Here is a 13912-nt window from a genome sequence, read left to right as displayed (position 1 = left end):
TTCAACTGCTCTTCCAAGTCCTTAGCTGTCTCTGACAGAATTACAATGTCATCGGCGAACCTCAAAGTTTTTATTTCTTCTCCATGGATTTTAATACCTACTCCGAATTTTTCTTTTGTTTCCTTTACTGCTTGCTCAATATACAGATTTGAATAACATCGGGGAGAGGCTACAACCCTGTCTTACTCCTTTCCCAACCACTGCTTCCCTTTCATGTCCCTCGACTCTTATAACTGCCATCTGGTCTGTACAAATTGTAAATAGCCTTTCGCTCCCTGTATTTTACCCCTGCCACCTTTAGAATTTGAAAGAGAGTATTCCAGTCACCATTGTCAAAAGCTTTCTGTAAGTCTACAAATGCTAGAAACGTAGGTTTGCCTTTCCTCAATCTTTCTTCTAAGATAAGTCGTAAGGTCAGTATTGCCTCACGTCTTTCAGTATTTCTACGGAATCCAAACTGATCTTCCCCGAGGTCGGCTTCTACTAGTTTTTCCATTCGTCTGTAAAGAATTCGTGTTAGTATTTTGCAGCTGTGGTTTATGAAACTGATTGTTCGGGAATTTTCACATCTGTCAACACCTGCTTTCTTTGGGATTGGAATTATTATATTCTTCTTGAAGTCTGAGGGTATTTCGCCTGTTTCATACATCTTGCTCACCAGATGGTAGAGTTTTGTCAGGACTGGCTCTCCCAAGGCCGTCAGTAGTTCCAATGGAATGTTGTCTACTCCGGGAGCCTTGTTTCGACTCACGTCTTTCAGTGCTCTGTCAAACTCTTCACGCAGTATCATATCTCCCATTTCATCTTCATCTACATCCTCTTCCATTTCCATAATATTGTCCTCAAGTACATCGCCCTTGTATAGACCCTCTATATACTCCTTCCACCTTTCTGCCTTCCCTTCTTTGCTTAGAACTGGGTTTCCATCTGAGCTCTTGATGTTCATACAAGTGGATCTCTTGTCTCCAAAGGTCTCTTTAATTTTCCTGTAGGCAGTATCTATCTTACCCCTAGTGAGACAAGCCTCTACATCCTTACATTTGTCCTCTAGCCATCCCTGCTTAGCCATTTTGCACTTCCTGTCGATATCATTTTTGAGACGTTTGTATTTCTTTTTGCCTGCTTCATTTACTGCATTTTTATATTTTCTCCTTTCATCAATTAAATTCAATATTTCTTCTGTTACCCAAGAATTTCTACTAGCCCTCGTCTTTTTACCTACTTGATCCTCTGCTGCCTTCACTACTTCATCCCTCAGAGCTACCCATTCTTCTTCTACTGTATTTCTTTCCCCCATTCCTGTCAATTGTTCCCTTATGCTCTCCCTGAAACTCTGTACAACCTCTGGTTCTTTCAGTTTATCCAGGTCCCATCTCCTTAACTTCCCACCTTTTTGCAGTTTCTTCAGTTTTAATCTACAGGTCATAACCAATAGATTGTGGTCAGAGTCCACATCTGGCCCTGGAAATGTCTTACAATTTAAAACCTGTTTCCTAAATCTGTCTTACCATTATATAATCTATCTGATACCTTTTAGTATCTCCAGGGTTCTTCCATGTATACAGCCTTCTATCATGATTCTTAAACAAAGTGTTAGCTATGATTAAGTTGTGCTCTGTGCAAAATTCTACCAGGCGGCTTCCTCTTTCATTTCTTAGCCCCAATCCACATTCACCTACTACGTTTCCTTCTCTCCCTCTTCCTATACTCGAATTCCAGTCACCCATGACTATTAAATTTTCGTCTCCGTTCACTATCTGAATAATTTCTTTTATTTCATCATACATTTCTTCAATTTCTTCGTCATCTGCAGAGCTAGTTGGCATATGAACTTGTACTACTGTAGTAGGTGTGGGCTTCGTATCTATTTTGGCCACAATAATGCGTTCACTATGCTGTTTGTAGTAGCTTACCAGCATTCCTATTTTCCTATTCATTATTAAACTTACTCCTGCATTACCCCTATTTGACTTTGTGTTTATAACCCTGTAGTCACCTGACCAGAAGTCTTGTCCCTCCTGCCACCGAACTTCACTAATTCCCACTATATCTAACTTTAACCTATCCATTTCCCTTTCTAAATTTTCTAACCTACCTGCCCGATTAAGGGATCTGACATTCCACGCTCCGATCCGTAGAACGCCAGTTTTCTTTCTCCTGATAACGACATCCTCGTGAGTAGTCCCCGCCCGGAGATCCGAATGGGGGACTATTTTACCTCCGGAATATTTTACCCAAGAGGACGCCATCATTTAATGATACAGTAAAGCTCAGTCAATCATCCAGACTGTTGTCCTTGCAACTACTGAAAAGGCTGCTGCCCCTCTTCAGGAACCACACGTTTGTCTGGCTTCTTAGTTAGGTTAGTTAGGTTTAATTAGTTCTAAGTTCTAGGGGACTGATGACCTCAGAAGTTAAGTCGCATAGTGCTCAGAGCCATTTGAACCATTTGACAGCAGACAATAGCGTGTTTTGTGAACTGTGAACAGACTGTCGAGCGCCGTGATTGCGACATATGAATTTTATTGTGAAGTGTTGTAGCGTCAGTTATCAACGGCCGCCCTTACGTAAAATCCCCATGAGACTGCATTTTGAGTGTTCGGTCAATATATTGAAGACTCTTCGTGGAAAAATACGAGTAGAAATAAACTACTTGTTCAAATTATAAATCAACTTGAGTGACTCAATATTTTAAATTTCACAGCAATAGCTGCCTGCATTGTTTTTTATATTTTTATTTCAGCTTAAAAATTGAGTTTACGAGAGGTATGAGTTGGTAACCTATGACGAAAATTGTAGCCAAACATTGAGACCAGCCACATCTCTGGGCCACTAAATCAAGCTGAGTGTTGAGTGTAACAAATACATATATTTCCGTGCCATAGCACGTGGGGGCTCGAGCCAAACTATACTACACTCCTGGAAATTGAAATAAGAACACCGTGAATTCATTGTCCCAGGAAGGGGAAACTTTATTGACACATTCCTGGGGTCAGATACATCACATGATCACACTGACAGAACCACAGGCACATAGACACAGGCAACAGAGCATGCACAGTGTCGGCACTAGTACAGTGTATATCCAACTTTCGCAGCAATGCAGGCTGCTATTCTCCCATGGAGACGATCGTAGAGATGCTGGATGTAGTCCTGTGGAACGGCTTGCCATGCCATTTCCACCTGGCGCCTCAGTTGGACCAGCGTTCATGCTGGACGTGCAGACCGCGTGAGACGACGCTTCATCCAGTCCCACACATGCTCAATGGGGGACAGATCCGGAGATCTTGCTGGCCAGGGTAGTTGACTTACACCTTCTAGAACACGTTGGGTGGCACGGGATACATGCGGACGTGCATTGTCCTGTTGGAACAGCAAGTTCCCTTGCCGGTCTAGGAATGGTAGAACGATGGGTTCGATGACGGTTTGGATGTACCGTGCACTATTCAGTGTCCCCTCGACGATCACCAGTGGTGTACGGCCAGTGTAGGAGAACGCTCCCCACACCATGATGCCGGGTGTTGGCCCTGTGTGCCTCGGTCGTATGCAGTCCTGATTGTGGCGCTCACCTGCACGGCGCCAAACACGCATACGACCATCATTGGCACCAAGGCAGAAGCGACTCTCATCGCTGAAGACGACACGTCTCCATTCGTCCCTCCATTCACGCCTGTCGCGACACCACTGGAGGCGGGCTGCACGATATTGGGGCGTGAGCGGAAAAAGGTCTAACGGTGTGCGGGACCGTAGCCCAGCTTCATGGAGACGGTTGCGAATGGTCCTCGCCGATACCCCAGGAGCAACAGTGTCCCTAATTTGCTGGGAAGTGGCGGTGCGGTCCCCTACGGCACTGCGTAGGATCCTACGGTCTTGGCGTGCATCCGTGCGTCGCTGCGGTCCGTTCCCAGGTCGACGGGCACGTGCACCTTCCGCCGACCACTGGCGACAACATCGATGTACTGTGGAGACCTCACGCCCCACGTGTTGAGCAATTCGGCGGTACTTCCACCCGGCCTCCCGCATGCCCACTATACGCCCTCGCTCAAAGTCCGTCAACTGCACATACGGTTCACGTCCACGCTGTCGCGGCAAGCTACCAGTGTTAAAGACTGCGATGGAGCTCCGTATGCCACGGCAAACTGGCTGACACTGACGGCGGCGGTGCACAAATGCTGCGCAGCTAGCGCCATTCGACGGCCAACACCGCGGTTCCTGGTGTGTCCGCTGTGCCGTGCGTGTGATCATTGCTTGTACAGCCCTCTCGCTGTGTCCGGAGCAAGTATGGTGGGTCTGACACACCGGTGTCAATGTGTTCTTTTTTCCATTTCCAGGAGTGTATCTTCAGTTCGTAGTGCCCGTTACCGTCGTAGTGTGAATTCATTAGGGTTACTTCCCTACCTCTTGATTATATTCGTCTATATTTACATTATTACAGACTAGATGGGATCCTATCGCAGCTACTGAATTAGTGTCACGAAAGTGACTGTTAACTTTAAAAAATCAAATAATTTTTTAAAAGTTATTATTGGCTTTTCGTCTTGAGTTTACTGCGATGCAATTAAGGAGAAGTATACCAGATGTGTTTCGCTTTTATTTATAAAGCATCTTACGTGGTTATGGTGTTCCTCTAGAAACCACTGCCCCTTCACTCCTTGCTAGCAGCGTACATATTCTCCAAACCACCGCTCTTTCACTCCTTGTTAGCAGCGGCTGACTTCGAAAGCCGTAGATTGACATACGCACTTGTGAGTTTTCGCCATTCTGTAGTGTGTCTTGCGCTGCATTGTTTGCATTTTTTTTTTGTAATTGAACAAAAGTTAGTGTGTTTCCCACGCCGTACAGTAACAGTGTGAAAACAAACGTATTTTTTAAAAGAAATCGAAGTTTCATGTTTTTCGTACTAGCCAATGTGTTGTTTTTTTAAGTCTTCGCCATAACATTTATGTGATGAATGTCGCTTTTCTTCTTCTTCATCACCACCATCACTTTTTTTTCTTCTTTCAGTGATTGCCCCCGAAATTCTGCGACATATTTCACGAAGACATGTGAATTACAGATACGGCGACATTCATTTGAATGAAGAGTAGGTGAAAGGAGAGATTAATGTATGCGTTTATTTTGAGATGCATAATTCTTTCTCAGAATTTTCAGCAAAAATGTTGACAGTATTTGTTTTTGGTAGGAACGACTTAAGTAATGCATTCGTTCTACTCTATTGATTATGAAATTTTTACGACAGACCTAATTGTTCTGGCAGAGTCAATAGGACTAACACTAACACTCTAATTAGTTACTAAGTAATTCCTTCTGCTGGCGAACGTGTGCGATGTCGTACATGCGGCGGGAGAACAGTCTTGGCAGTTAAGTTGGACGTGGCACTTCTGTTTCGCGCACCCACCACAACCAGTCAGGTAAGGCGATTTTGTTCGCGTCTTTCGCGTCTCCATGTCAGCGCATTGGTGTGGCCGCAGCTCAGTAGAAGACTTCTGTTTTCCAGTCGCTTAGTTGCGGCTTAACTGTTCAAATCTGGAAACAGCGGTGCCAGCTGTGAGGGATGTTCATTCGCCCTGCGAAGCATTACGCACAAGTTCTCGTTATTTAGTAATCAGTTTCTTGGACGGACTAGTGCCATCGTTTTCAATCACACAGAGTTGTTAGTCGTTTTATGGGCGATTCTGAACAACAAGCAGTTGATTGATTCTGTGAGATTGCTACCTTCTGATTGTTAGGATATATGTTGCCGCGAAGGTGTTTCTTTCCTTGTTTGACGTGTTGTCCAAACATGAACGGAATGGCAAGTTAAGGTATGGAATGTGTAAAACGCCGAGACTTTCAGAGATACAATTTCGTAACAACGTTTGGTCCTACAAAGGGACAAAATGGTTCAAATGGCACTGAGCACTATGGGACTCAACTGCTGTGGTCATAAGTCCCCTAGAACTTAGAAGTACTTAAACCTAACTAACCTAAGGACATCACACACATCCATGCCCGAGGCAGGATTCGAACCTGCGACCGTAGCGGTCGTGCGGTTCCAGACTGTAGCGCCTTTAACCGCTCGGCCACTCCGGCCGGCCAGCAGCTCTGAACACCTACTCTCTCTTTGACAGTAGGAACTAAATGCAGAATTATCGCCTTTTGAGCATCTTTCACGGTAAGCGACGCGATGATCTACAAATTTGGCGTCCACTGTTTCGAAATACACTATTTGAAATGAAAAAAGCGTTGGTAGATATCGTTGATATACTACCCCATACACACCATCCAAAAACCGTCCGAAGAGGAGTATCTTGAAAAGTAGCTTCCATAAGACTATAAGTAAAATGCTGGAATATTGACAGAAAGTGTATTAGAAAAGTCTTAATTCAACACCTCTGTATTGCTTCTTTTCATAATAACCATTCAAATTCAAGCATTTATCATGTCCTGATGAGGCTTTTCGTATTCCCTGTCAAAAGAGTAGAGCAAGCGGTTCGAAGTCAAGTCTTATACGGGGTTTTATTTCTTTCGAAGCAGTTACCAGGTACGCTGGTAGTGGGATCTGTCCTCTGGGAGCTGGCAATTGGAAATACATTGAAGGGAATTTGCCTTAATACCGAGGCGGACCTTCCGAACCACTGTATTACACGTCCCCTTATTTTGATTCTGGGACTTTACGTACCAGAAAAAAAAAGAAAGGCGTGACATGCGGCTCTAAGTGTGTGTAATACAATAAAGTTGATTATTTTCTCGAAACGGATCTTGCCATGCCTTAGCCTTAACGCACTCCCTTGGCTGGAAAAATGGACAGTTGCCTCTGAAAGAGCATAGGAGACCACAAAGCCCTTCATCTTTGTTGTAGTGTGTGTGTGTGTGTGTGTGTGTGTGTGTGTGTGTGTGTGTGTGTGTGTGTGTGTGTGTCATACATTGTAAATAATTTTTTGTGTCAATCTTTGGACAGATTTTTTACTCTAGCATTACACCCTAGGTAAGTAAATAAATAAGTAACTTTAATTAGTAGTAACGGCTTCTCTATCTGTAGGATGGTGAAGCTAGAGGGTAAGGAGAAGAAGCAAAACTTGAGCTTTCCGTGACGCTTTTTCGGGTTTGGCTATACTTACATTGGATCCGCTGTTCTCCCGATCTGATGTAGAGTATTATGTGACCGTATGTCATCTTAGGCCTCCTTTAAAGCCCCATCAGGTACCAGCTGTCACATTCGCAGCGGTGTGTTCTGCAGCCTGCCAATCTTTAAGAAATTATCCAGATCAATTACAGGTGTACCATTCGCCGACAATTGTTATGTCGATTTACATTGACCATCGTCTGTCGAAGGAATTGTTGAAAATATACCATTTGCCATGCTTGGAGAGAATGCACACCCTTTGAAATCTTACCTAATGAAACCTTACGCCAAACGACACGAAAAGATCTTTGCCTACAGACTAGTGAGGACAAGAAGAAAAGTGGAATGTACCTTCGGTATCATGAGCGACAAGTGGCGTTTACTGGAGAAAGATCTACAGAAACTGAACATGACGAAGCAGAGAGAACAGTCGAATGTATCTGCTTACTTCACTACTGAGTTAATTACCACGAAGGTCGCCGAAGTTACAACATATTCTATCGAACCACCACTTCAACGGAGTAGTTCAGCTGGAACGTTCTGATCTCCAGAGGCACTTTCAAATCATTCGTCAACACTCCCAGTTACAACAATTATTACTGATTTTTAACTGTTAAATGCTAATTGTAGGAGCGACGTATTTTATTACAGTTATAATTTGTAGTTGTTTGAAGTAAAAGAAAGTAATTTGAAAATTAAAAATATTGTAGCTGATGAAACTTCCTGGCAGATTAAAACTGTGTCCCGGACCGAGAGTCCAACTCGGGACCTTTGCCTTTCTCGGGCAAGTGCTCTACCATCTGAGCTACCCAAGGACGACTCACGCCCCGATCTCACAGCTTTACTTCCGCCAGTACCTCGTCTCCTACCTTCCAAACTTCACAGAAGCTCTCCTGCGAACCTTGCAGAACTAGCAGTCTTGAAAGAAGCTGATATTTACTTTTCACTAGTAACTGCTCCCCAACCGACTCCTACGGTCGAGGTTTGATGTCCCGGTTTTGGTAGTATTCGTTTCGCTGCTGCCATAGGCTACGCTCATTGCTCGCAAGAACAGTCACAAACTCTTCTATGTAAATTGAAGGTGGCGGTTATCAGCCGGTTCGGCGCTTTATGAGGAATCAGCGGCGAGGAGTAAAAATGCGTGCCGGACCGGGACTCGAGTCAAGGATCTCCTGCTTACAGGGCAGTTCCGTTAACCACTGCGCAATCCGGACACAGCGGGCTGCCTCGGCGCGCTTCTGGCCGACCAACATCCCCACCTAGCGCCATGTACCCGCCGTCCCCGTCCGTGACCGCCATGCTCGCTGGTTTCAGATTCCCGCTGGAGGTCGAACGTTAATGCGCACCCGCACTGAAGGTTTTCGATTCACTGAAAATCGAGGCGAATCAATTATAAGAATGCGTGTTGTCTATTCTTTCGGCCAGAAACACACTGTCAATTTCCGCCGTCATTATGTGCCATCGCAATTTGATATCGGACTGTAAGCGAACGTGTTTGTTTCTTAAGGGGAGCCGGAGGTGCCTATGCTGCCCATGTTAAAATCACTAAGTTTGAGGAACATTTATGAATAAACTACCAAATAGAAAAATTTGAATTTTTTTTACATATAGAGTGGTTTAGTATTGCAGTTATGACAGAGGGATTTTGGAGTATCTTTTCTAGTTTCCTTCCAATTATTATTTTTATTAATGACCCAAATTTTTTTTACAAATAATTGCTTTATAATTAAACTGAAATGAAACTACTGAACATATTGTCAAATGGCTGTGTTACAATGTAAGTTGGACCACTAGGAGAGCTGTATAAAAATTTCATCTCTCTAGCTTGAGTGGAGTTTGAGAAAACGTTCCTTATATTCGAAAAATTCTAATTTACGGGAAATGGCTATCAAAGTTTCCCAATACATTCCTGCACTATGGGATGGATTATCAGGGTCTTCTTCTTCATCCTCCAAAAGCTTCCTCTTCTGTCTTCTTTTCTGGCCTGTTGTTCCATCCTACTTCATCTGCCTTTCTCTTCTTTCTGCTCCTCTTATCCTTTCTCTGTCAATATTTCTTAGTGCTCGTACAGTGTTCACCCCAGCTGTAAATCCTAATGCCTTCAGAACTTCACACTTCACACTGTTCCCTTGGTTGTAGGTTGCTATTGCATCATAAATGCCGAAGTGCATTGTTTTTATGCTTACAAACACCCTTTTAGGAATCACTTTCCAGATCAAATTGTTTACGCTCTCATTGGGATTCTGCGTTTTTCCGTGTAGACATTTCTGTAACAATTCTGGCTGTGCTAAGTCATGAAAAATTGGTTTTATTGCATTTATCACAGCTGCTGGCAAACCATGTTTGTGATCATAGTCCTTTTTTGCATTATATTTGCACCAGGAATCTTTTGGGCACAGGCTGTGTTTGAGGGTATTCATTGGAAGAGGCAGTATGAAGGAACAATGCCCACACTGCTTTTCACATGTCAGTAACATTACTAGTTAGTATTTTGCCTTATAGCATACCCATAGTATCTCTGTAGACGTTCAATCACCTCATCAGTAAGCCTGCCTCTCCCTTCTATTGTCTTTCAATCACTGAGCTTACTTGAACCCAAAGTTTGTTTGAGCCTTCGAAGCCGTGCACCCATACGCTTTTGCACATGCCCAATGCATTCCAACACTGTTTCAGTAATTGTAGTATCGCAACTTGGTATTAGTATTAATTTTCTTTTCCCTACGTTCTTCATCTTCTTATATACACGGTTACTAAAACGTGACATCGTAACCAGAACAACGCTTTACACAAGAAGTATAATACTACCAACAACAGGCGCAACACTAAACAAATTCGAAACGGTAAACAGCAAAGAGACGATGTTCCGCGCTCTTAGCGCTTCATTTGTCACAGAAAACAATGTAGCCAACCCTTGCACACTCGCTGTATGCGTAACATAAGGCGCTGTATGCGAAGAGGCCGAGAAAATCCCAGGCAGTTCGCCAGGAAGTCTCGAGAGGGTGTTAGATGCATTCAGCGGCCGCCCATTTCCTCTGCAGGCGTGGGGGAAAATGGTAATAACTCCACTTCTAGGGCGAGTAGAACAATAATTCAAAGTTTACATTAAAGAGGAATGTTCCAATTAATTTTCGGTAGCAAAAAAAATCGTAATTTTTTAGATTCGACCACCTCCGGCTACCCTTAACTCGCCGGTCTGTTATCGGGCGTCATCGGTTGTTGTCGTATAGGTCTTCCGCTCCCATTGTTGGCACTTGCGTTGTAGGCTCGGTGTTTGTTTCCCTTGCGACGTCGTCCGAAGGTCGGCCGACTCCAGTGTAGGGGCAGCGTTATCTGGCGGCGACGGCGGCAGCCACGTGCCAGCTGGCCGTGTTTGGCGCGGCTAATTGCGAGCCTAATTGAATCCGCGTGAGGAAACACAGGGGGCGCGAGCTAAGCCAGCCAGCCAGCCAGCCAGCCAGCCTGGTGGCGCGCTCCTTCCCTGCCCAGCCAGCCTGGTGGCGCGCCGCTGATTAATCTGCCGTCTACTGCGGCACCGAGCTCTGCCTGCCAGGCTTTCCGTAAAATTCTTGTCTGCGACCAATTTAGAAAATATATTGACAGATTTTAGCCTGTCCGTTGTAGCAAGTGTACTCGATTTGGCACGCAGTGTCCTCTTGTCGACGTACAATTCTGTGAGCCAGTGGGAGGATTGGGAGGAGGAACACTTAAGCACCAGCCTGCCGCTGGGACAGCGCGAAGTTGTGCTGACACGCCTCCACAAAGAAATGCCTTTTTTTTCCCTCCAGCGCGTAGTGCTCCTGCTGTGCCTACGACTTTGTGCCGCGTTTTCCAAAAGTGCTCCCAGCTAGCACATAGGGGTGCAGCCGGTGGTTTTGGAGGGGACTTACCTCCACCTCACAGTGTCAAATCCATATTACAATTCCATTTTTTCGCAGCTGTTAACCGAAGTAGTACGAAAGAGTTGTAATAATTGCTACGAGGGGCGTTCAATAAGTAACGCAACATTTTTCTTTTTTTTTCTGATAGTAAGTTGGTTTTATTCAGGATTATAACACGTCATAGTATTCCCCACTCTTTTGGCTACAAAATCCTATTTTCCAGCATAATTTCCGTTCTATGCGACGACCTTACGCCACCTTTTACGGGGTGGGGGTGCATGTATGGTTGGTACCACTCTACTGGTTTACACGAGAGCCAACGTTTTGTGGCATCAGTAACGTCCCCATCAACCACGTACTGCTTCCCGCAGAGCGTGTCCTTCATTGGGCACAGCAGAAGTCGGATGTTGCGAAATCCGGGATTCAGTATGGATGAGAAAGAACAGTCCGTCGATCACCTACAATGAGAGAGTCCGCACGTTCCAGCATGTAGGCGTCACCGCATTGTGCGATGGGACAGGTTTGAGGGACTTCGTTGCGATGGTGGCAGATGCCACTCCCAACGACTCTCGGTGCTTTTGTTCACTGCCAGGTATCCGTAGACAACCCGCAAGCGGCTGTGAATAACAGCGATGCTCTGGTTTTCCGCCAGAAGAAACTCTCTAAGAGCTCTCTGCTTGCAACGCACTTCCGTTACAGACGCCACTTTGAAGGATACGTATAGGGCCATCACGTATCCGAACTCCATGAAACGGTAGGGCCTTCAAATATTCCACGATCTCCCACAACATATTACGCATTTTTTCAACCTAAATTAGCTGAGAGAAAAAATACTGAGTTACTTATTGAATGTCCCTCGTACGTTGTTAACTCTTCGTGTAGTTGCTAGGTTTTCAAACTATTTGTCTCCACTTACTTTTGGTTTTCGTCAATACAGCGCTTATTAGTGAGTTTATTGTGTGCGCAGGCAATAATGACGGCGCTCATGAAGACACGAAGCTATTTCTTCCTGCTGATGATACACAAGTATACTAACACCCAACAAACAAGAATTGACTGAGGAAATTGTAAATAATGTCTTTTGGAAAATTTATTAAATGGTTTTCTGGAAATGGACTCATAAAATTTTGAAAAAACACAGTATATACAGTTCTATACAGTAAGTGGTGTAACATCATTGATAAATTTAGACTTTGAACAGAAGTCTGTCGCTAAGGCAAAATATTCAAATTTTCTGGGTGAGTGCGTTGATGATATATTGAAGTAGATGAAACATCTTGATGATCTCCTGAAACGTTCGATTTAAACTACTTATACTATTAGGATCATTGCAGATATTAGCGATAGACACACAAGTAAATTAGTGATTGAAAATATGCATAGCAAGCTGCTTTTGTATGGCATCACATTTTGGGGTAATTCATCGAGAGAGAGAAAGCAATCATTGCAAAAAAGCATATAATCAGAATAATAGCTGGAGCCTGCCCAAGATCATCTAGTAAACACCTCCTCAAGGAACAAGGGATATTCACAGTACCTTCGCAAAACATATACCCGCGTAAGAAATTCATTGTTAATAACCCATCCCAATTCAAAAATAACAACAATGTGCATACTTAAAAACCCTAGAAGAAAGCATGATCTTCACTGTTCTGGGTTAAGTCTTTGGCACAGAAAGGGCTGAATTATGCTGGCACAGAACTCTTTGGTCATTTACCAAATACCATTAGATGTCTGACCGATAGCCAGCCAGTATTCAACAACAAATTAAATGAATTTCGAAATGACAACTCCTTGTACTCAACACATGTATTTTTAGATATAAATTAATAATGTTACAACTAAAAAAGTTAATTACATCTTGTAAAGAACTTTGTTAATGTGACATGTTCCACGTTGTTACAAAATGTCATCTCATGATCTGTTGTTGTTGTTGTTGTTGTGGTCTTCAGTCCTGAGACTGGTTTGATGCAGCTCTCCATGCTACTCTATCCTGTGCAAGCTTCTTCATCTCCCAGTACCTACTGCAACCTACATCCTTCTGAATCTGCTTGGTGTGTTCATCTCTTGGTCTCCCTCTACGATTTTTACCCTCCACGCTGCCCTCCAATACTAAATTTGTGATCCCTTTATGCCTCATAACATGTCCTACCAACCGATCCCTTCTTCTAGTCAAGTTGTGCCACAAACTTCTCTTCTCCCCAATCCTATTCAATACCTCCTCATTAGTTATGTGATCTACCCATCTAATCTTCAGCATTGTTCGGTAGCACCACATTTCGAAAGCTTCTATTCTCTTCTTGTCTAAACTATTTTCGTCCATGTTTCACTTCCATACATGCCGGCCGGTGTGGCCGTGCGGTTAAAGGCGCTTCAGTCTGGAACCGCGTGACCGCTACGGTCGCAGGTTCGAATCCTGCCTCGGGCATGGATGTGTGTGATGTCCTTAGGTTAGTTAGGTTTAATTAGTTCTAAGTTCTAGGCGACTGATGACCTCAGAAGTTAAGTCGCATAGTGCTCAGAGCCATCCACTTCCATACATGGCTACACTCCATACAAATACTTTCAGAAAAGACTTCCTAACACTTAAATCAATACTCGATGTTAACAAATTTCTCTTCTTCAGAAACGCTTTCCTTGCCATTGCCAGTATACATTTTATATCCTCTCTACTTCGACCATCATCAGTTATTTTGCTCCCCAAATAGCAAAACTCCTTTACTACATTAAGCGTCTCATTTCCTAATCTAATTCCCTCAGCATCACCCGACTTAATTCAACTACATTCCATTATCCTCGTTTTGCTTTTGTTGATGTTCAGCTTATATCCTCCTTTCAAGACACTGTCCATTCCGTTCAACTGCTCTTCCAAGTCCTTTGCTGTCTCTGACAGAATTACAATGTCATCGGCGAACCTCAAAGTTTTTAT

Source organism: Schistocerca cancellata, chromosome 8, assembly GCF_023864275.1.
Source record: "Schistocerca cancellata isolate TAMUIC-IGC-003103 chromosome 8, iqSchCanc2.1, whole genome shotgun sequence".
In the NCBI taxonomy this organism is placed as follows: domain Eukaryota; kingdom Metazoa; phylum Arthropoda; class Insecta; order Orthoptera; family Acrididae; genus Schistocerca; species Schistocerca cancellata.
Note: the sequence above shows the minus strand (reverse complement) of the source record.